Source organism: Pleurodeles waltl, chromosome 7 (assembly GCF_031143425.1).
Source record: "Pleurodeles waltl isolate 20211129_DDA chromosome 7, aPleWal1.hap1.20221129, whole genome shotgun sequence".
Taxonomy (NCBI): Eukaryota; Metazoa; Chordata; class Amphibia; order Caudata; family Salamandridae; genus Pleurodeles; species Pleurodeles waltl.
Genome location: NC_090446.1, coordinates 223108566 through 223133891, shown reverse-complemented (window position 1 = coordinate 223133891; position 25326 = coordinate 223108566). Strand labels below are relative to the sequence as shown.

The 25326-nt window shown below is 43.9% G+C and overlaps 1 long non-coding RNA gene across 1 annotated transcript in view; it reads right to left on the bottom strand.

The window, feature by feature from the left end:
- Nucleotides 1-25326, bottom strand: part of LOC138247238 (uncharacterized) — a 60709-nt gene that overhangs the window by 16582 nt on the left and 18801 nt on the right. The window contains exons 2-4 of the long non-coding RNA XR_011194379.1: nt 18815-18897; nt 18604-18648; nt 8229-8453 (exon numbers count right to left, since the gene is read on the bottom strand). This is a non-coding gene — a long non-coding RNA (uncharacterized lncRNA). The remainder of the gene's footprint in view (nt 1-8228; nt 8454-18603; nt 18649-18814; nt 18898-25326) is intronic.

Here is a 25326-nt window from a genome sequence, read left to right as displayed (position 1 = left end):
CCATTACTCCAGTCAATGTAACTAACAAACTCTCATATCCGCGGCTCAAATGAACTCATAATAAGACAAAAAATTACTCAATATTTCCCGATACTAATCCATCACTAATTCTTGTTGGGTTCCAGAGTAGCATGCTACTCACCGAAAAGCGCTTCGACACCTCGTCAGGGGTAGTAAGCGCTATATAAATACGATTACAATACAATACAATATCTGCTCCATCAGTCTCAATATAGTTTCAGGTCCCTTTTTACAATTTTCAGGCAGTAAAAAGGGTAATTGATAAAGTCTGTATTTTTTCTGCTTCCCAGGACTATGATAGGTAGATTACTGGTACAAATAAGGCCCATCCTACCAGAGGCATAGCAGCCTCTTTGGACGGTTGGGCAGGCTCCTCTATAGGGGACATCTGTGGGGCCACCACGTGTGCTTCTTCTACATCTTATTGCACACTAGAGATAGCATGTTGTTCAGTGTTCCGAATTAGCCTTTTGATGAATGGGATAAGGAAGGAGATGAGGAGGTAATGCCCAGATTATTTTACAGGTAATCTTCATTGCTGTGATTATTCCCTCTGTGTCTCACAACACACAAACCCCCTCCTCCCTGTTTCCGTTATCAGTCCTTGCTCAGTGGCTTGGTAAAGAACAGGAAGTGCTAAGGGGAGGTAGGTGATTTATGGGTAGATTCTATCCTGAGGATAGAAAGGGAAAACAGCCCAGAAAACAGTGAGTGAAGTAAAGTGAACAGGCACATTCACTCAAACGTAAGTGTTGGGACGAGTAAGGAAGAATCAGGGTAATGAAGATTACCCACTAGTAACCCAGGAGTTTCGCAAAACAGGGCCATTTCTGATAGATGCGTTATTATACAGCCATAATTGTTTTGTCCTAGTCGCAATAAACCAGCACTCATAAAGTTGTACCTAAGGCAATATAACATCAGTGCACCAAAAATATGGAAATGTCACACGTAGGCAAACTCAAAGGTTAGCTAAGAGTATAACCTACTTCTCATGCAGGACAGTACTCTGTGTGGTCTCTGTGGGTAGAAAGACCTCTAGAGAACACAGAACGAAATTGAGGGCCGCACATCCATGGTTTCATTTCCCATGCACAAAGCTTAGGTTAACCTCCTTGAGAAATTAAGAAGTGGTCTGCTTTTAAAAATGTGCTTTGCTGCTGGTGCAGCCACTCCTTGCTCTTCAGACACCATCAGCCTCCCTCATTTAAGAACCACACTGTCTAAAAAAATACGAGCAACAAGGGCCAGCTCCAGAAATATTTCCTTCCACCCGGTCAGAGCAATCATGGACTGTTTGCCTAGAGCGGCTACGACGCATGTCAAAGCGCATTACGTCAAATCGACTGCAGGCTTTGCCTCCAGTCATGCGTGCTCTGAAAGCATCTTGTGGTTCGCCTGCCAAGTAAGGAGTGACAGAGACCAGAGCTGTGTCTTCGCCACCCCGTGTGGGAGGCCTTCCGTACACCAGAAGTGGCGGGATAGTGTACGAAAATGGAATAACAATAATCTTTTCTTTATGTAGTGCTGATGTCGCAGGCTTTGACATCCCCACACACGGTAAATAAACGGTGCGGCTAATTATTGCCCATTTTAATGGTGCTCAAGTTATGTACCGTAGGATGAAATGCTGAGCTGGTCATGCCAGGATGTGAATTCATGAATTGCAAATTCGCGCCAAATACCAGAAGCAAGTGCTTGGGGCCAAATAAGGAATTGCATGGCTTGCAAGAAAAACAACAGCTCGGTTTTTCAAGCATACTTTTTGCCTACTGAACAATACATATCTGGATATGGGTTATAACCAGGGCCACTGGAATTATGCGGCATGAGAGGGTCAAATTATGCGTCGGGATTAGTAAATTATGCAACAGGTAAAGGCAAATTATGTGGCATAGTGTGGCACATTTTGTAATATTATTAATTCATTATTTCAACATTTGTATACTTCATAAGGCTGTCTGGGCATTGGTTGCACCTCATTAGTACCATTTTAATACCGAAACGTACCAATAAACAATGAAAGGGTGACAAATCCAGTTTTGCAAAGGGCCTTTCACTGCATTGCAACACGTCGCTGCACTCTTAGTAACTTTTAAACTGTTTGAGCTAGAATTTTTTTTTTAATCTGCAGATTATATGGCAGATGATGGATTATGTGACAAATGTGGCAAATCTGTAATTATGCAAAAAATTGCTGCTGCTGCTGCACAATTGCATAGTTCCAGTGGCCCTGGTTACAACCAGGGCCACTGGAGTTATAGGCAGGGGAGAAACAAAATATCCTGCAGGCATGACTAAATTATGCAGCAAGAAAAGCAATTTATGTGGCACAATGCAGCACATCTTGTAATGGCATTACCTCATTATTTTGTCATTCTAAGACCCAATTACAGCACTAAGAAAAATAAGGGGAACAGTCAGCATTTGCAAAGGTCCTTCTACTCCATGGTGACATGTGTAGTCACATTTTTACATTTGTAACTATGACCAGATATACATAGCTATTTTCATGTCACAAACAGACAGATTCACAGAATTCGGCCTCTTGCCGCATTACAATAGCATTTTGGAATGTACCAATGGTATTTTGCGATTCTGTGATCTATTTACCAAATCCCAAAATAGGTTTGTGAGTTACTATTTGCAAGGGGCATGCCAAGGGCTTCCCTTTCAAATAGTGAGTTGCAGTGGTATGTAGGATTGTTTTGCGACCATAAATGCGATCGTAAAAAAATCACAGTTAAAGGAGAAGGGGTCCTTAAGGGATCCCTTCCCCTTTGTGAATGGTGGTGCCTACATCATTTTTTCAAAGCAGACAACACTCTGAAAAATTGTAAAGGAAACTTTTCATTTTTTTGCTTGTAATGTATCCTATTTTCCTGTAAACCAGAGGTCTGATACTTGAAATATCTAAGGCTTTCATTTTTAAAAACTGATTCAACAATAAATGCCAAAGTGCAAAGCGCAATGCACGTCCACTGGCATCTTTTGCTAATTGAATAGTCATAAAATGCTGTCTTAATGACACAAGTCGAGTTAATCACTTTGTACAGTTTGCCTAGCAATGTTTTATACAACGTTGCCAATGGATTTGACTAAATACCACGAAGATAGACTGAAAGCATTAATTTAATGAACTGTACATTTCAATCTCAATGAATGAAACTACCTGGATAAATTTAGCCAGTAGGTATGTTGATCAAAAGATATGGGTTTATAGAAACCCCTCACATTACTATTTTGTACTATGGAATTAAAAAGTATAGGGGTATTTTTAAATTGAAGCAGATAGCAAAACTTAAATACGCATTTGCAAAGTCAACCGATCTGGATTTAATGTGTTAACACATTCAGGTAACCACATTAAAACCATCAGGAGTGGACAGAGAGGGCTAAAGTTGTAGTCCTTCATCCAGTTCAATGTAAGCACTCTATTGGAGGCTGAAGGGAACATTCATGCAGCCAATAGCCTTAAGGGAGAGAGCGCTGAGCGAGGACATGATTGAGAAGGAGCAGAGGCAATGGCTGGAAGAGGATCGTCGAAGAAAGCTAATGGTCAAAAGAGGCAGACCCAAAGCCCACTCTGTGTATATTGTTAGAATAAATCTGTTTGACAGCTGTGCAGTCAACACTTGGACCTAAAAACATACATTTAAGCTAGTGTTGTGATGTAAAAAAGTCTCCTGTTTATGCACTGCACTTATTCCACCTCTTAATTGTTAGTTCTGTCAGTCTCAATCTGAGAAACAGAACCCCTTCAAAATAATGTTATAGATTTCCACTGAAAATGTATTAGGGTTCAAAGAAACAAGAAGCATAGAACCTAGGGACTTATAACTGCAGTAACTCAAACGGTTAGTTTGGCAACAAAAAAAAATCACAGAATTACAACTCAATCTCACCATTTGTTAAATTCTCTAGCAATATTCACAACCTCCAAGGAATACCTAAATTAATAGATTGTCCTAAATGTCCTAGTAAATCCTAAACAAAACTGGGTAGCTTTTTCCCAAATAACCAACGTCTTTCCCACCTTTTCTGATAAAGGATCACACTGTGGATAGGGATCTAGGGGCCAGATGTAGCAAACGTTTTTACCCATTCTGTGTCTATGGGAAAAAGTGTTCGTGCATATGGCCCTAGATGTCTACCAGCATGCTGGCAATTATGTACTTGACTGCATTTTTAAAAACTATAACTGAACATAACTGCAGTGTTTTGATTTTAAATATGCTCAGAGCTGCCACTCTTATGGAATGATTATGAGAAAATATGTGTGTCGTGGGAGGGCATCAATGATTGTTTTACATGAAGGGATGCAGCATTAAAAAGTTTGAAGACTATTGCTCTAGATTAATAAAATATTTTCACCATGAACAAAAGGGATGTGCACTATTGCAGATTGTATTTAATTAGTTTTTTTCCTTAGGATTAATGATGTTATTTGTTAATAATGTCAAATAAAAAAGGCACAATAAATATTGTGGGGCATATTTAGGAGGGGCTTGCGCTGCTGGAGCATCGTTTTTTTTGTGCTCCGGTGGTGAAAGCCTCTCAAACATATCTATGAGACCACGCAAAGCCATTTTTGTTTCATTGCCTTACGCTGCACCATGGGTGTTGAGGTGGGTTTTCCCATGCAACATCCATTAATTATGAAGCTGCTCCAGATTTAATCCCCTAAACCTGGGGCAGCACCAAAACCTCACACTTTCCCAGAGAAGGCGTAATGAGGAGAAATAATTTCATTTCTTCTTGTTTTTTCCTCTTTCCACGTGTGCTGCAGTCTGCAGCACACATAGAAAGAGGAAAATGCCTCTTAGGATTGTGCAGGTCCCTTTCTGAACAGAAACAATCCTGCATACAACGCAGGCACCCTCGCACCATGGTGCAAGGGTGCATGCATTGGCGCTAGGTAGTCAATTGTGCGCCATTTCAAGGGGAAATATGGTGCATTCCTGCCCTTTAACATTTGCGTAGGGCAGCACAGCAAGAAGACATACAGCACTGCCCTATGCCAATTCCCCATAAATATGGCCCCATGTTTTCTTTTTTACGGCGCAAGTAGAACTTTCCACCTGGTTGAAACTTTCAGACGTAAATCTTACACTCTGGAACATTGCATGCAATGTATAAAAGTCACTGATTTTCTGAAGTACTTAATGGACCCTTTGTGAATCCTCCAAATTAAAAACTTTCTCAAAAGGTATAAGCAAGATTATGATTTCCAACTTTCTTGCTTGGTATTTTAGGATTTGGGCTTGTTAATTAAGGGAAGTGTGTCTAAGCAATAGCAGGGTTCTTCTTGTGATATAACATAATCCATTAAAATCTATAGAGTCTTGTCAAAGAGGTAAGTTTGCATGTGTAGATCTCCTCACATGAAAATCTACAACTACCCCTAGGTGTAACTTTCCTCATTGATGGAATTAAAGTGCAAATCTACAGATATATGTCACTCACCACTCTCCATGTCCTCAAAGGAGGGGGTGGAGACTCCCATGAATGCATTTACAACTATGATTAGTAACAATCTACCTGTTTATGGAGACCTTTGACACTGGGGCAGACATCTACCTACAGAACCAAATTTGGAACTTTTAGAAAATTAACTGTTTAAATAAAATAACCTACGCACATTTCCTTAACTCCTAATCACCTAGGTGTATCACAGTTGCAAGGGAAAATATACCTGCACTAAAGCCTATCGTATTAACTGAAGTTACTTCATTTAAGATTTTAGTTTTAATTAAAATTATTTTGTAGGAATTAAATTAGTGAAAATGTTAATCCTCCATCCTCTGCCATCCCTTACAGTGCAATTTCTATTGAATCTCTAACAGTCTTGGATAAAATGTATGTATAATTTTATGTGTGAATTAATACATTAGAAAACATTAATTAGAAATTACATATATTGTACTACAATTTTAATAAGTATATTTTACATGTTGATTTTTGAAACGGTCATTTAAAGGTAAAATTAAAATTTGATATTTAGTTACATTTAAAATAATGTGTAATTTATTTTATATGGCACCCCTATATGCTAGTGTTTTAATCCCTGAAACTATTGTTTTCAATGGGAGTATGTTACAGACCCAGTGGTTGGCTAGGTGTAGTGCTAGACTTCCTCCAGTGCTGGGCTGAAGTACATTTAGGAGTATTTAGTCAATAGTACTACTGTAGTAGTATGCAATTTTCAAAATGCCTTACTCTTATGTAGGTGTGTGTTTTGCATTAGCATGCCACCCAAATCTTCTTTAAATTTCTCTTACCCTATTCACTTCAAAATAATTATTCCCTATGTTCATTCTTTTCTCCATAGTTCCTCCCAAATGTATTGTTAAAATCTATGATTACTTGTCCTGAGATCTCTACCATCTGACCACAGATCTCCTTACATAAAAGATAGAAGAGGCAGAGATCTCAGTCCAGAGGTTATTGAACTGCATTTTTGGAGGACAGGAAGTAGTACTACTTTATAAACTCCAGAACGGATTTTGTGAATAAGTCTTTAGTTTATTTTACACACATTCAATTGCCAAGTCAACCTTCAGATTTCTACTTTTTTACACCACTCTCTATGAAATTGGGCCTGATTCACAAAATCTTTTCTGCTAGCACTTGTGTCCACTCCTTGACTGATTTGTGACTTACTCCCGAAATTCTCCACGTGAGGCACACTAATTTGTGGTTTTCATTAGAATTTATCTCTTTTTTTTATGAATAATAGAATATTAAAATAAACTCATAAATATTAAATATAAACATACATTGATTATTCACCAACATACCATTATGTGGAATGAGAGGCTAGTAAACTTTGCAAATCACCCTTGGTCCATTTCCAACATTCCTGCTGAAATTTGCATGCCAGGCCCCATCTGAACTGCAACAGAACCAAGCCCATTTCAGGTTTGGCCTATGTTGGCAATATATTAATTATACTGAAAAATTATGTAAGAATAGAGGGATGGAGCAGTTCGAAGTGCAAAACTTTCCACAACTCCTTTTTGGTGCACATTTACACCTTATGCACAAATCAACTATAATATTATACCTAGATGGTGTAGGATTCCAAATGTACTATTGCGCCTCTCACTTGCAATGAATGTTCATGCTGAGTCTTGGCCTAACAATCATCTTTGAAGTGCAAACGTATTACGCACACACAAACAGTCTCAGCATATAGGCCCTCATCACAACCCTGACGGTCAAAGACCGCCAGGGCTGTTTTGGAGGTTGCACCACCAACAGGCTGGCGGTGCAAACTTGGATATTACGACCGCGGAGGAAGCACCGCAGTCACACCGCCGGGACCGGCGGTTTTCCGCCACATTGGTCCCAGCGGTTTTCCGCCACGTTGGTCCCCGCGGATTTAATCCTCCAGGGCAGCGCTGCCAAGGGGATTACGAGTCCCCTTCCCGCCAGCCTTTTCATGGTGGTAGGAACCTCCATGGGAAGGCTGGTGGAAAGGGAGTCGCGGGGCCCCTGGGGGCCCCTGCACTGCCCCATAAAGCTTTTCACTGTCTGCACAGCAGACAGTGAAAAGCGCTATGGGTGCAACCTCACCCGTCTCACTGCTGCAACACCGCCAGCTCCATTTGTAGCCGGCTCCCATGTTGCGGCCGACATCCCCGGCCCAGCGGGGATGTCATATTGGCCACCGCGGAAGTGCGCCCGCATTGGCGGCCGTACGGCGGTTACAACTTGGCAGGCGGCGGTTGCCACCCGCCAAAGTTATAATGAGGGCCATAGTCTCTCTTGCTTCACAATTAAAGTCTCAAGCAATTCTGTGCACAAAGAAGTTGGCACAATATACCTTCTTGTTTTTTTCCAATGTACGTCTAGCTCCTGTTTGACTGCCAGGAGCGTATAAGTGATCACCAGCCACCAACCCTCCCTTTGCAAGTGTTCCCATCCCTGTGGGCTTATACCCAAGATCACAGTTATGGATTCCCGTGGTATCAGGAGACCAATACACTTCTTGATTTGACTTAAAATTTCATTGCAGAAGACCATGGTCTTTGGTCAAGCCCACCACATGTGTAATTGTGTTCCTTCCACCCTGCAACCCTTCCAGCATTGCATGGTCATATTGGGGAAGACCTGCTTCTCTCTTTGCAAAGTAAAGTACTAGTTGTACATTATTTTTTATACTATTTCTTTATACTGTGTATGCTCCTGTCACGAGCACTAACCTTGTCCAAGAGCCAGATTTCCAAGAGTTCCTGGAGCGGCATGAATCTGACACCTCCCACGACCGGACGGACATGCCCTCAAACTGAAGACACATTGATGAGAGGAATCAGCCCAGGAGAAAGGGGGGGAGGATGTACCTTTGGCTTCTGCTGTGTTTCTTTTCTGAGGCCAAAGTGCACCACAGGTTGACCCTCATCTATCTTTCTGGCTTACTTGCCAAGCACCTAAAACATAAAATACGATACTTAACATAGACAACAGAATGTATTTTCTGTATCACAACTTTTGTTACTACAATAAAGAACCTATGTACTTGCAAAGAATATTTGTGTTGAGTCTTGGCCTAACAACCATCTTTGGAATGCAGACTCATTACGCACACGCAAGCAGTCTCAGAATAGAGTCTCTCTTGCTTCACAATTAAAGTCTTAAGCAATTCTGTGCCCCAAGAAGTTGTCACCATATTCTTTCTTTGTTTGTTTCCTCTCCACACTGAAAATACACTTTCTCCATAAAGATGGTAGTGATTTTGGAGCTCTACAATCTAAATTCACAAACATCATCTTTAACATGTGACTTAGATAAGAGATGACTTCCTTTCTCTGGTGCAAAGAGCGCCTAGTTGTCTTCACTCAAACTGGACTGTCACTAACCTTGTTTTTTTCTTTCCTTATATTTTTGCAGTATTCATTTTGGTGTAGAAGCACTGCAACAAGAGGCAGTTCTTGAGCAGATGAGAGGGAAAGGTGTCGTATTGTTGTACTTGGAAGCCAGTCTTAGGACGGATGGATTTGTTCCTGAAATCTTAGAGCAGGTAAGAAGAACACATCCACTAGGCAAGACCTGGAAAGCCAAGCACCTGCACATGTGCAGGGCATGGATTTTATAGCCTAAGAACACAAGATGGCTGCTATGCCAAGTGTGTACATAGGCCATGCCCAAGCCTTTGTCCACCGTGCCAAGTACTTGCACCAGGCCACATCTAGGCAACACCCAGACCCCACCCAAGCCTCACCCAGATTTCATGTGTCCAGAACTTGATACAGAGTTTCTGTTGTGAATTAGAGCCACCATGGACTGGAGTTTGATGCTGGGCTCCTAGGGGCAGTGATGTAACATTAGTCCCCACTGCCACCGTGGTGTGGTGGGAGCCCTGAGGTCTAGGGGCCCCCTCATCGCAGCGAGCCTAATAGCTCCTAACTAGGGCCTGGGGGGGAGGTGGCCCCTCCATGTACTTTGCAGGGGGACTACCTCAAGTTGCGTTTTTCCAGTTTGCCTTTTGTGAAGGACTACGTTTGTTTCTGGTGAGCCCTAATGACAATCACTTTGCCCTGTATTATTGCCTCAAAGCATCCCAGATTGTAAGTATAGTAGTCTAACGTTGCTGGCTAATGTAAAAATATTTTCATATTTGATAGTTTTGTTCACTTTCATGTAATTTATCTTTACGTATATTATGATTAAACATCCAGTTCCTGTCCCCTGATATTTGCTAACCCGTGTAAAATCCCATACAATTACTGCATGGCCCGAAATAAAAATGAGGCCGATTTATATCTTTGTGGTTTGATTGTAAAGCAATTGAACGGCCCAATTTTGTTTGATACAAGAGAACAATCTTTGACCTTGAGAAAAAAGTATTCTCTTTCTCCAAAGTGGTTCTCTCTCCAAACATCTACAAGGCCCGGGTTCGCCAGTTTAGTCCATAGTGGTTCTGGCATAAATGTAAATCTGGCATAAATGTAAATCTATCCTGAGGGTGTTTATATTGCTCTGGTTGGGGACAATATTGAAGTCACCAGGCCAGATGATATCCTATTGCTCTCTCTCTCTTGCATTGTGTTAAAGTGTCCAAGGCCCTGATTCTAACCCCGGCGGTCTTCGACCGCCGGGGCGAGGGTCGGCGGGAGCACCGCCGACAGGCCGGCGGTGCCCCGCAGGGCATTCTGACCGCGGCGCTTTGGCCGCGGTCAGAAAGGGTAAACCGGCGGTCTCCCGCCGGTTTACCGCTGCCCTCAGAATCCCCCATGGCGGCGCAGCTTGCTGCGCCGCCATGGGGGATTCTGACCCCCCCTACCGCCATCCTGTTCATGGCGGGAAAGCCGCCATGAACAGGATGGCGGTAGGGGGTGTCGCGGGCCCCCGTAAGAGGGCCCCGCAAGGTATTTCAGTGTCTGCCTTGCAGACACTGAAATACGCGACGGGTGCTACTGCACCCGTCGCACCTTCCCACTCCGCCGGCTTGATTACGAGCCGGCATCCTCGTGGGAAGGGAGTTTTTCCCTGGGCTGGCGGGCGGTCTTTTGGAGACCGCCCGCCAGCCCAGGGAAAAACTCATAATACCCTCCGCGGTCTTCTGACCGCGGAGCGGTATTATGGGGGCGGAATTCTGGCGGGCGGCCTCCGCCGCCCGCCAGGATTAGAATCACCCCCCAAGTGTCCGCCATGACCTGTGTTAGAGGCTAGAGGCATATGAAAATGTCAATGTAATCTATTGCCCAGCCAAGATGCGCACCAGTAAGACATACTGTCCTGCCTTTTTAGCTACTATCGCTTCGGCCACTATGAGTGGCAGCAGTTTATGTGCTGCTGAGATCATCACTCCCCTTGTCTATTTTTTGATATTGCAAAACATTGCGTGGGATAATGTTTGTGGGCAGTCAGTCTTGTGATACTCCAAGTCAGTATTCTATCCATCAGGAATATTCTATCCAGTGGGGATTCCGCCATTAAGGGTATGCTAATGGCCTCTTCATGAATATGTCTTTTACTGTTAATCTCAATGTTATGATGTTTTCCCCTATTGATACACCCTTTCTTTCTCCAACCTAATTAAAATAACTGTAACATCAACAAAAACATCATGGTAATATCATCCATCCTTTCCAGGTGGCGAAACAAAACTAATGCTCCTGGTACAACATGCCACCATTCTTCACTTATGGTCCCACTTCAAGTCCCAGAAGTCACTGATAGCGCAGGTGTTTTAACAAAAAATATTAATGAGTGTTCATGTATTCTGAGTAATGGATTTGTGTGGAAAATATGATAACGTAGAAAAAAAATGCACGCATTTGAAAATGTGATTAAGGTGAGTGGCCGCAAATCTTCACAAAGTGTACTTATTAATAGTCTAATACTATGAAATATTGCACATATGTTTGACTAATGTGCTGATATGTTTATTAAAGGTTATGCATTATGTCTTAGCTTTATTAGTTGTAGGCCTTAATTTAGCGAAAGGTCTTGGCCTACTTGCCAGGACTCATGTCAAGCTGTATTTCTTGGCTGTCCCAGAGAGCTAAACTATGATTTTCCATTGTATTGTATAAATGTGCTAGCAGCTGAGAATCTTTTCTCATGAGAAGCAGCTGCTAGAAGATGCTGTTCTTGCTATATGTAACATTATGTGTGTAATGTGTGTAAGACTGACTTTCTCAGGAGGAGAACAATGGAGACACTGACTGGAGTAGAAGCTGCAACAATATTGTTACCTGACGAGCCGGATGATGAGGACATTGCAGGAAAAAACAATCAGCGAAATGTGAACGGTGTAATGATAGAATTCATAGATTTGGAGTTTTAGTTTTATTGGACTAAGGGCCAGATGTAGCAAAGTTGGAAATTGCGACTTGCAATTTGCGAGTCGGAGCGACTCGCAAATTGCAAGTCGCAATTTCCAATGCAGAACGGTGTCTCAGACGTGGGTCGCAATGACCCACCTCATTAATATTCATGAGGTGGGTCGCAAATTGCGGCCCCATAGCGAGTCTAGGCACTTGCAAACATGGAGGCCTGCTGTCGTCAGCAGACCTCCATGTTCGTGACTGCTTTATCAATAAAGCAGTTTTTTTTTTTTTAAATGTAGCCCGTTTTCCTTTAGTTTCGGTATTTTTTTCAGGGCAGGTAGTGGTCCCTTGGACCACTACCTGCCCTGAAAAATTGTTTTGGGTCCATTCGCAAAGAAGAAGGGGTCCCATGGGGACCCCTTCCAATTTGCGAGTGGGTTACCATCCACTAGAAGTGGATGGTAACTGCGATACCATTTGCGACCGCATATGCGGTCGCGAATGGTATTGCATGCCACTCTGAATCGCAAATAGGAAGGGAACACCCCTTCCTATTTGCGATTCTGAAATGCATATTGCGAGTCAGTCCCGACTCGCAATATGCATTTCTGCATAGCAAAGAGGCATTTGCGCCTCGCAAACGGCGATTTTCGCCGTTTGCGACGCGCAAATCCTTTGCTACATCTGGCCCTAAGTGTGAACATGCGATCCCTTGACCAATAGGGATTTGGGAAATAGTTTTAGTGAATTCAACTTAACGAGACTGCATTGGGAATAAACCAGCATTTGCCATTTGCCAAGAGCTCTTTCTTGCCCATTTTGTGTCTTGACAAGAGACGTGCTTAACTTTATTGCTTAACCCCTTCGTTGCCATGCCTTTTCCACCTCAGGTGCCAAGCCTTTTTTCGGCTGTTTGGGGCAGTTCGCGCTTAGGCCCTCATAACTTTTTGTCCACATAAGATACCTACGCCAAATTTGAGTCCTTTTTTACCAACATTTTAGGGATTCTAGAATGTACCCAGAGTTTGTGGGTTCCCAGGAAGGAGACCAAGAAATTAGCCAAAATATAGCAAAAAGTTTGTTAGTTTTTTTTTAAAAAAAAGGGAAAAAAGGGCTGCAGAAGAAGGCTTGTGGGTTTTTCCCTGAAAATGGCATCAATAAAGGGTTTGCAGTTCTGAAATCACCGTCTTCCCAGCTTTCAGGAACAGGCAGACTTGAATCAGAAAACCCAAATTTTCAACACAATGTTGGCATTTTACTGGGACATACCTCATTTATACTATTTTCTGTGGGTTCAGCCTCCTTTCAGTTAGTGACAGAAATGGGTGGGAAACCAATGCTGGATCCCGGAAAGCTTAACATTTCTAAAAAGTAAACAAAATTCTGAATTCAGCAAGGGGTAATTTGTGTAGATCCTACAAGGGTTTCATACATAAAATAACAGCTGAAATGAAAACAATATTGAAATTGAGGTGAAAAAAACAGCCATTTTTCTAAACATTTTACTCTGTAACTTTTTCCTGTGATGTCAGATTTTTGAAAGCAATATGCTGTTACATCTGCTGGCTCTTCTGGTTGCAGCGAAATATAGGGCTTTAGGTTCATCAAGAATCCTAGGTACCCAGAGCCAATAAATGAGTTGCACCTTCAATGGGTTTTCATTCTATAAGGGGTATGCAGCAATTAATTTGCTGAAATGTAAAGAATGAAAAATAGGTCTCAAGAAAACCTTTGTAATTCCGAAATGGGCACATGATAAGGTATTGAGAAGCAGTGGTTATTTGCACAGCTCTGAATTCAATTCTGGGGTGCCCATACTAGCATGTGAATTACAGGGCATTTCTCAAATAGACGTCTTTTTTACACACTGTCTTACATTTGGAAGGAAAACATGTAGAGAAAGACAAGGGGCAATAACACTTGTTTTGCTAATTCTGTGTTCCCCCAAGTCTCCCGATCACAAAATGGCACATCACTTGTGTGGGTAGGCCTAATGCTTGCGACAGGAAACGCAACATTGACACATCACATTTTTACATTGAAATCTGACGTGTTTTTTGCAAAGTGCTTAGCTGTAGATTTTGGCCTCTAGCTCATCCGGCACCTTGGGAAACCTACCAAACCTGAACATTTTTTAAAACTAGACACCTAGGGGAATCCAAGATGGAGTGACTTGTGGGGCTCTCATCAGGTTCTGTTACCCAGAATCCTTTGCAAACCTCAAAATGTGGCTAAAAAAAAAGTTTTCCTCACATTTCGGTGACAGAAAGTTCTGGAATCTGAGAGGAGCCACAACTTTCCTTCCACCCAGCGTTCCCCCGATAAAAATGGCACCTCACATTGTGTGGGTAGGCCTAGTGCCCGTGACAGGAAATGCCCCAAAACACAATGTCGACACATCACATTTCCCCCCAAAAAACTGAGCTGTTTTTTGCAAAGTGCCTAGCTGTGTATTTTGGCCTCTAGCTCAGCCGGCACCTAGGGAAACCACCCAAATCTGTTCATTTTTTAAAACTAGACACCTAGAGGAATCCAAGATGGGGTGACTTGTGGGGACCTCTCCAAGTTCTGTAACCAGGAATCCTTTTCAAATCTCAAAATTTGGGCCAAAAAACACTTTTTCCTCATATTTCGGTGACATAACGTTCTGCACTATGAGAGGAGCCACAAAGTTCCTTCCACCCAGCGTTCCTCCAAGCCTCCTGATAAAAATGATACCTCACTTGTGTGGGTGGCCCAGGTGACTGCAACAAAAAAATGCCAATAATCTGTAGAGATTGAGAGGTTAGCACAGCAAGTTGATAAGCACATATTTTTCTTTTATACATATTTTAGGCTGACTCTGCTTTGGGAACCCACACAAGTGAGGTATCATTTTACTTGGGAGACTGAGGGGGAACACTGGGTGGTAGGAAATTTGTGCCGGAGCGGTGATCCTACAAAGAAAAGTTAGGAAAATATGCTTTTTTAAGCAAATTTTGAGGTTTGCAGAGGAGTCTGGGAAAGAAAATTTTGGGGGATCCAGGCAAGGCACACCTCCTTGGACCTATTGGGGTGTCTAGTTTTAAAACATGTCTGGGTTTGGTAGGTTTCCACAGATGAAGGCCGCACCCGGGACCAAATACTTAGGTGCCTCCCCCCCAAACACATGTAGTTTTGCAATAGATCATTTTTATGCGTCCACGTACTTATGTGATGTTCCAAACACTAAAATTGTGAAAAGAAACGCACTTAGGTTATGTTAAAAAGACCCCTCACCCACCAACCAAGTTGGTGGCATGCTTCCTCGTCGGGGTCCCACCCGAGACACCTAGCGTGTCACGGTTGTGCTGCAACACCTGATTACAGCAGAGCAATCACACCAGCTGATGTGTGTGGACTGGCGTTTGGCCAAGTGCCACTCCAGCACACCGCCAGCCAAGCGCCACCACACTCACACCGCCAGCCAAGCGTCACCCCACGCACACCGCCAGCCAAGCGCCACCCCATGAACACCAGCCAAGCGCCACCCCACACATACTGCCAGCCAAGCGCCACCCCACACACACCTCCGGCTAACTGCCACCCCACGCACACCGCCAGCAAAGCGCCACGCCACACACACCGCCAGCCAAGCAACACCCCACACAAACCGCCAGCCAAGCGCCAGCCCACACACACCGCCATCAAGCACCAGTCCATGCACACCACCATCACTTTTTTTTTGTTTTTAAACAACAAAGAAACCACTAATTATAAATAAGTACAGAACTACAAACACAAAAGCCCTAACTGAATACATGACAGTAATGGCAACCGTGAAACTGAACATATGAAAATATAAAACAGCAGTTTATGCTCCCGGTATTTCCCAATAATTCTTCTGTGTGTGGTAGCTCCTGGAACAGCCACCCACACACAGCCCAGGCTTTGAAGGACAATCAGGGCAGTACATCCTAGTCTCCTTCCTGATACCTCTTCGAGCACAGACTCTACATCTCTTAGCAGGAAAGTTTTTTTTGACCATGGAGGAATGTGCTCAGCAAAGTGAAGATCTTTCAATCTAGCCACATCCGCCACCACTGCTTCTCTAGGAACTCTTGCCTGTTCCAGCACAGCAAGGCTCGCTATGATAGACTACTGAAATTTCACAAATGTCATCCTTGATTCTGGAGAACTACCCTTGAAGACAACAAAAGCATTAAAAGTTGCCAAGTGGAACAGGTGAACCGCTAATTTCTTATACCAAACTTACGAGCAGCAGTGTAAGGTTCCAACCTCTGATCTACTCTATCAATACCACCCATGTGCCTATTGTAGTCTAAAATGCTCACAGGTTTTCACACTTCATCAACTTGACTTCAAACAGCCACATGTGAAGTACTCTCAACATAAATGGTAGTTAGCTTGTACACATCCCCCCTGTCTACAAATTTCAGACCTAGCAGCTCATCATTCCACAAGGCACGGCACTGTCCCTTCTCAAGTTTTTTACAGACAAGCTCTCTTGGATAGCCTTTCCGATTAGAGTGGATTATGTCACAAGCAACAGTGTCCACTCTGAACAACTCCTTGAACAGCTGAACTCCAGTGTAGAAGTTATCTACATAGAAATGGTGACCTTTGTTAAACAGTCGTCTACCAAGTTCCCACACAATTTTCTCACTAACTCCAAAAGGGGGTGGACAACCAGGGGGGTCAATACTGGAATCCCTACCAGTGTAGACCTGGAAATTATAAACATATCCTGTACTACTTTCAGATAGCATATACAATTTAATTCCATACCGTGTCCTCTTGCTAGGAATGTACTGCCTAAAAACCAAATTACCCTTGAACAGGACCAAAGACTCATCAACAGATATTTCTTTGCCTGGAACATAGATCTCTGAAAACCGATCTACCAAATGATCAAGGACAGGTCTAATCTTAAAAAGATGGTCAGAATCAGGGTGATCTTGTGACAAGCCTAAAGCATTATTTCCAAAATGCAACATCCGAAGGATAAGCTCATACCGGTTACGACTCATGATCACAGGAAACATAGCAGTTGCCAACAAGGGACTAGTAGACCAATATGAAGACAGTGATGGCTTCCTTATCAGCCCCATCAAAAAAGTTAAACCCAAGAACTCTTTCAACTCTTCCAGATTTGTGGGAATCCACCGGCTAGATCTAGAGTGTGCCTAAGTCTGGCAGCGTTGTCCCTCAAATACTGCTCTGCATACAAATTAGTCTGCTCAACAATCTCTTCCAAAAATATATCATCAATCAATCAAATTTCTTAGGTGCGCTACTCACCCCAGTAGGGTCTCAAGGCGCTGGGGGTGTGTGTTACTGCTCAAAGAGCCATGTTTTGAGGCGCTTCCCAAAAGTTAGGAGGTCCTGAGTCTTGCGTAGGTTGGTGGGGAGGGATTTCCAGGTTTTGGTGGCAAGATGGGAGAAGCATCTGCTGCCGGAGGTGGTGCCTTGGATGCGGGGCACTGTTGCGAGGGCAAGATCAGTGGAGCTGGTGGGTCGGGACGTGGAAGTTGATTCATCGTTGAGGCAGGCCGGTCCGGTGTCGTGGAGGGCTTTGTAAGCGTGGATTAGGATTTGGAAGATGATCCTTTGGTTGATGGGCAGCCAGTGTAGGGATCTGAGGTGGGTGGAGGTCTGCTCGTGGTGAGGGAGGTTGAGGATGAGACATGCGGCGGCGTTCTGGATGTGCTGGAGTTTTTTCTGAAGCTTGGCTGTGGTCCCTACATAGAGGGCGTTGCCGTAGTCCAGTCTGCTGCTGATGAAGGCGTGGGTGACCGTTCTGGTTTCTATTGGAATCCACTTGAAGGTCTTGCGTAGCATGCGGAGGGTGTTGAAGCAGGAGGATGATATGGCGTTGATTTGCTGAGTCATGGAGAGAGACGAGTCAAGTATGATGCCGAGATTGCGTGCATGGGTGGTGGGAGTTGGGGGTGGTCCTAGGGTGGAAGGCCACCAAGAGTCGTTCCATGCTGTCTTGTTGGATCCGAAGATGATGATTTTGTTTTTTCCTGAGGTGGCCAGCTAGCGATGGCAAGGATTCCGGCGTGTAGGTTGTTCTCGGCGATCAATGGGTTCCTCGTGAGGGAGAGGATGAGCTGGGTGTCGTTGGCGTATGAAATGATGTTGAGGCCGTGCGGGCGAACGATGCTGGCGAGCGGAGCCATGTAGATATTGAACAGGGTGGGGCTCAGTGAGGATCCTTGAGGGACCCCACAAATGGTCTTGGTGGCTTTAGACCAGAATGGAGGGAGGCAAACTCTTTGGGTTCTTTGGGTTCTTTCGGAGAGGAACAACTCAAAGAAGTTGACAGGAATTTTTTTTCCGTATTAACTCAACACCCTGGGAAACCAGTAAACGCAGGCAACTGTTGCTGTTCCATGTTTGGTGCAACCCATCTGCCAGGTCTTCCAATGGGAAGCCTTTTAGCCACTGGCTGCTGCATCATTGGCACATTGGTGTCCTCCTCTAATACAGGCCCTTCATCAGCACTGAAAGTGGCTTCATCATCAGATGATTCCTCTCTGACAGAAAATTAACTTCCCGAATCTTGCATTTCCTCCTCTGCCTCAGATGCAGAGTCAGTCTCATAATCATGGTCAGAAGATGACTAAAAAAGCACACCAACAACCTGCTGAGCAGTCATCCTACGGCTAGCCATGATCCTTCCTACAAAAAGTAACTGGACAAATGCACCACCAACAACCAGCACTGTGTAAGATAAGTAATAAACAAAGTGTAGCTTTATCACTAAGAGTTATAAACTCAAAATCTATACCGCTCACTTGCCTGAAAAAGCTTGACTCACCAGCAAATACTCTCCACAGCCACAGCAATCACCAATGATATCCCACTAAAAAGAAAAAAAGAAAAGCAAATTAGACATAAGTCAACACAAATATCATTGTGCATAAACCTAGGGACAATTTCACACACAATCCTGCATTCAGTACACCACCTACAAACATGTCATTCATCAATGGCAACAATACTCCTTTGGAGTAAATTTATTTACTTACTTAAAACATGCAACTACACAAACCGCAGGACAACCACTGCCAAAACTGCAACAAGCCACAGCAAATGAAGCAAAAGCTTTGAGCTAGAACAAAAAGGAGAAATAAATAGTTATTATCATAAATGCAAATATTTTGCCAGTTGACAAACACCCGTCACAAACCATTTATACATTTTCCCTGGTGTCTAGTGTTCTTTGCTTGGGGGCAGATGGGCCTAAAAGAAATAGGCCAATCTGCCCTCAAGGGGGGCAGAAATTGCATAGAATATATTTCCCCCTTTGGGGGAGACCTTTGCCCAAGTGGCCACCCCCCACACAAAGCACACACACAATCACCCCTGGCACTAAGTGGATTCGGCCCCCTTTGGGGGCAGATGGGCCTAAACAAAATAGGCCGATCTGCCCAGAAGGGGGCAGAACTTCCCAATAGTGCTTTTTGCCCCTTGGGGGCAACCCTTGCCCAAGGGGGGGCCCCCAACACAAAAAAGAACCAAAAGAAAGAAAAAATAAAATATCCCTGGCGTCTTTATGGTTTCTGCCCCCCGGGGCAGAAGGGCCAAAAAAAATAGGCCAGTGGCATAGATTATATTGCCCCCTTTGGGGGGTGACCCTTGCCCAAGGGGCTACCCCCCTACTCAATGCACACACACATATACACACACACACATGATCCCTGGCGCTAAGTTGATTCTGTCCCCCTTGGGAGCACATGGGCCAAAAAAAAACAAATATGCAGATCTGCCCCATGGGGGCAGAACTGCCCAACAGTGCTTTTGGCCCAAGGAGCGACACTCCAACACAAAAAAACAGCCACAAAAACAATCCCTGGTTTCTAGTGGCTTTCTGCTCCCCTTGGGGGCAGATTGACCTAAAAATAAAAGGCTGATATTCCCAAAACAATAATAAATGTAATGACCTCCAAGGGGAGTGACCCTTGTCCAAGGGGTCGCTCCCCCACACTGTAAAAGCACACATACACACACACACTAATTCCCTGGTGTCTAGTGGGCATTCCTGCTGAATACTGAAACAGACATTGAGGGAAAGGAAAACCCTTTCCTTTCCCCCGATGCCTCTTTTTCTGTGAACCTCCCCCCCCCCCACCGCCCGGAGGAAAAACTTACCTGTTCCTCCGTAGACGTGCTGGAGCAAATGGCTTTCAGCACGTCTTGCACCCTCTGATGATGTCAGCACGCGATGTCATGAGGGGGTTGGGGTTGAAAGGGGAAGCGATTCCCCTTCCAACCCTGACCAGGAGGGGTGGGGGGCGGCCCTCGGGGGGAGCGCTAGCGATTTCCCCGAGGGCTGATACCTTGACGTAATGGTTACGTCCGTGGTGCCTGAGAGGTGTAGCCACAGACGTAACCATTACGTCTATGGTGGGCAACGGGTTAAAGACTTTGCGTTTTCTGAACTTTGATGCTGAATTCCGATGCCTTGCTGATTGACTGATTGACTGATGTCCTGATGACGAAGACTATCTTGTGTTGCTGATCCAATTGAGGAGAGGTATAACTCGTAGCTATGTGTCTGTTCTGCATATTTGCTTTTTCTTTAAAGGTACCAACCGCACTGTTTTGATAGGGCCATAGGTAGATGTTTCTCCAAATACATGTTACTAAATTGTTTTGCATGAAGCCCAACATGCTGATGCTAATCTGATGTTAGTTTAGGATTCTCACTAATGAAATTCTGCTAATAGGGAATAATGCTTGATGAATTTCTCTGCTGAACATAAATGTATGTGATCATATTGACTCAGTTGACCTTGTTATTAATTTGCACCATAACCTTAGAGTGTGTCGTAGTTCAAACTTTGTTTAGATTGCGTTTCTTCTGCCGCTTTGGACAGCGGGTATTGTTTCTGTATGTGTTTGATTTGATTTTGAGATTAATCTTTATGACCTTAGCATTGTTAATATAGGGAAATAAATATTCTAACATTTTCTAAGAGGTGTGGTTATTCATGACTGAAAGGTCATGGTGCATGACAATTACTGACTCTATTGAATATTACTGTTATTGATTATTGTTGATTGTTAATAGTGTGTATTGGTTATTGATTATTGACCTGCATATACTAGAATTATGGTGGGAACATCTTAATTGTGAGTCAAAAGCTTTATCAACCTATTTGCGTCCCCTTGCACGTTTACTTATTAAGGTCAGACGTGCTAACATCACCCGACCTATTCCTACTTGGCAGTGCCTCCCCAGGTTCAGCTACTATTAGAAATGGTGTCTCTAGTTGACAGCGGTTTGCACCCTGTCCAAGAAGGGATGCTCACTCTAATCAGCATAAGGGAGCCACACAGCTAAGATGACCCTTGCTCACCCCCTGGGAAGCTTGGCATGAGTAGTCAGGCTTATCACAGAGGCAATGTGTAAAGTATTTGTACACATACATAGTAACACTGAAAACACAATAAAAGTACTCCACACCAGTTTAGAAAAATTGCCATTGCCAATATTTATCTAAGTAAAACAAGACTAAATCGACAAAAATCCAACATTCCTAAGTAAAGATATCACTTTTAAAAAGTTTAAATGAGTCTTAATCCATAGGAATCAATGATTCTATCTTTTTAGCACAAAGTACCAGGGATGCTTGAGAAACAAAGACGGTGCGGGCCACAGGGGAGGTGAGGTGCTGAAAAGGCAGAGATACCTTGGTTCCTTACTGAGCAGGGGAGGTGATGCATTGATGCTTTTCTCACAGGAAAGGTGATGCATCGGTTCCTTACTGGCAGGAGAGGTGATGCATCAATTCTTTTCTGACAGGAAAGGCAGTGCATTGATTTCTGGACACGCAACATAGTTTGTTACTGTGGTACAGAGTCGATGAAAAATTGACACCCAAGGATGATGCATGGAAATGTTAGATGCGCTGTGTTGATGGAGCCACGGTGAAACAGGTGCTGCATCGATTTTGCAGCCGCGAGACTAGTGCAGTGTTGATTCTCCAGCCGTGAGACAGGAGCTGCATTGATTTCTCAGCTGTGGCACATTGGTGCGTAGATTTTCTCCTTCAGGTCACCAGATTACACTTTCAAGGGCCCAGGGCATGGAGTTGGCACCACTTGGCAAGTCAGGACTTTCAGCAGAAAAGCTCAGGCACTAGCACTTTGACATCCCTGAGCCTTCTTAATAGGAGGCAGTCTCAGTTCAAGCCCTTGGAGAACCTTGCAAAGCATGATGTAGAAATAAAAAAGTCCAATCCTTCAACTCCCAGTACAGAAGCAGCAAGCAGTGGCCAGCACAACAAAGCAATGAGCAGAGTGGCAGTCACTCCTACAGCATCCATCTCTTCTTCCTGGCAGAATGTCCTCAGTCCAGAAGTGTTTTAACTATGGGATGTCGAAGGTCCAGTACTTATACTTATTTCTGTCTTTGAAGTAGGCAAACATCAAAAAGAAATCATTGTAGTGCGCAAGACCCTGCCTTTCCCTGCCCTGCCCCCAGACACATGCCAGAAGGATGGAGACTGCTTTGTGTGAGGACAGACATGTGTCAGCTCCTCCCACTCTAGCTCACAAATACCCATTAGCCTGGTGATGGGCCATCATGGTAGGTAGGGCACACCTCAGCTCCCTTACTGTGACTGTCTAGAGTGAAAGCCAAACAGCCCAACTGTCATCCTGACCCAGACATATATCCAGCAGACAGGCAGAGGCACAGATTGTTTAAGCAGGAAAATGCCCACTTTCTAAAAGTGGCACTGTCAAACTTACAACTCAAAAACCAACTTCACGAAAATATGTATTTCTAAATTGTGAGTTCAGAGACCAGAAACTCCACATCTCTGTCTGCTCCAAATGGGAAATTACACTTAAAACATATTTCAAGGCAATCTCCACATTAGCCTATGTAAGAGATAGGACTTGCAATAGTAAAAACCAAATGTATCCGTATTTCACTATCACAACATGAAAAACAAACAAGTACATGTCCTACCTTTTAAATACACTGCACCCTGCCCATGGGGCTGCCTTGGGCCTAGCTTAGGGGTAACTTACACGTAAAAAAAATTGAAGGTTTGGGTCTGGAAAGTGGGTTCACCTGCCAAGTCGACATACAAGTTTAAATATACACACACAGGCAGTGAAATGGCAGGCCTGAGACAAGTTTGCCGGGTTACTCAATTGGGTAGCACAATCAGTGCTGCAGGTACACTAGTAGCATTTGATTTACAGGCCCTGGGCACATCTGGTGCACCATACTAGGGACTTATTAGTAAATCAGATATGTCAATTATGGATAAACCAATCACCAATACAATTTAGACAGAGAGCAGTTGCACTTTAGCACTGGTCAGCAGTGGTAAAGTGGCCAGAGTCTTAAAACCAAGAAGAACTAAATTTAGCACGGGATCAAAAACAAGAGGTCAGAAGCAGAAGGACAGGGGAAACCATGCGTGACAGGTCTAACTGCTACTTTAAAATGTTTTTCATGGAACTTCCCCAGCAAGATTCCCTCCCTTTCCGCCTCTCCTTGATTGTCCTGATTTATTTTGCTGTATCTCTCCTCTGTTCAAATGCTCCGACTTACCTCTGGATCTCTCAGGGGCTTCTCTCTTTTCAGCTAATCCCTGCATGCATTGTTCTTCTTCCACCATTATGAATGAACATGATTTACCCTTTAGGGTGCACACCAGTGTGAAAGGTTAGGCCTATCTGTAGCATATTTGTTTGTTCCTCAGTTCCAGTGCCACCTCCATCATTGTTCTTCAGTATGACAGTCATCTAGGGCAAATCTTGAAATAGTTGCACCTTGCAATCATTCCATTTGATTTACTTTTTGCGTTTGGCCACTCTCAAGATCCTGTACTAGGTTTCAAAGGACCCTAATTTCACTATCATATCACTTGACCTCAGTCTCGTTTCCTCTTTGAGAGGGCACACCCAGAAGGCCCACCCAGAATGGCACAATTAGAGGGCCCATTTTCCTTGTCCCTACAATTGGTATTGCTGATGGGGCAGCTTCTCCAAATATGTGGGTGAATGAAGAATCAAAAAATGTAACTATGCAAGAACCTTCAGTGTTCTCTCTCACATTGCCAAACCTGATGATGCCCCAGCAGGACCAGTCTTCAATGTCCTTGCGTTTCTTTCTCAAGTCCTCCACTTTCTCTGCCCTCGACCTGATCATGGTGGTGGCTTTCTCCATTTCATTCCACATTTGAGAAATGTCACCCTTGTTTCTAATGATTATTTTCTCAAGCATGCTCATTTCTTTATTAATATCAGCTATTGCTACTTTTTCCATTTTTCAGTGTATGGAGCTTTTATTTGAAAGTTATGGCCTGCTGGACATGCATGTGTGCCAAGCAATCTTGCTTTGTTAGGGTCTGTTAGCCCTCTCCTTTGGAGACAGCCATTGTGGATGCTGCTAGAGGCTAGGTTTGTTGGAAGGGTGATGAGTAGTCTGTAGTCTGTTGGTGAGGAGACCAGCCTGATCTTAGGTCACATTGTGCTTTCAGGAACTCTGTATGTTTCATGAGGTATCTCTCCAAGTCTGCAATACTGTGGCCTAGCATTCTGGTCGCCACAGCGAACAATCCATGCCAGGCTCTACACACCAATGATTACAATCAGATGAAAGTGTATGGACTCCCTGTGGCAATCGACTGATGATCCTCACTTCAATTGTCTGACGTCTAGTGTTCAGGGTCTCCCCTAGCGATACCTTTCTTTGGGAGGAGCTTTCCTTCATGAGGCATGTGGGCATGTAGGCTTAAACGTGTTATAGCCGGAGCAAGAAATTTGTTCCTTGAAGCGGTCAGGGTATGCACTCACATATTTTTCCTAGCATCTGGGCCATTAAAGTACTATGTACTAGGACTGCCACTGAATCAGGGTTGTATTCTTGGCTGGAGCCCAGTAATGTGTCTAGACATAGATGCTCATCCACAAAAATAGTTACTAGTGATTTATCTCTGCTTATGGGAGCAGAAGGTAGTGCTTAGGTTAGGGTCCAGAGGTAGCATTAGTAATTTTAATGGGGGCCACCCCACCGCCTCACCGCAATCGCATGTTTCACTTCTTAGCCACAGGTTTTGTAATTACTGCCAGTGGAACAGCTCATTTATACTTTCTCCGAGGATGAGGTCATGCTGATGCATGTCCTACCACTGTCTCTCCTCGCATGATCCAGTGAGTTGTTGAGGCATGCCTTTCATGCAGAAATATGGATAACTAGGCCTTACGGTTCTACAGGTGAGGCAAAGCTGGCTGCCTCACATTTCCACTCCTTCCACTAGTACAGGTGAGGCAAAGATGGCTGCCTCCCATTTCCTCTTCCTCCACTAATACAGTCAGTGGGCTTGCTATATTTCTCTCATTGCAGCGATGTACAGATGGTTACCCAAGGTCTCAGGGGATCCTCCCAACCAATGTTCCCACGTTTTGTACCAGGAGAGTGGGTTATTTCCTGCAAGCTCATTGCATGAACTGGGAGTGATCCACAGGCATGCCTACATCATGCTGTATTGGCCAGGCTCCACTACTCGTTTGA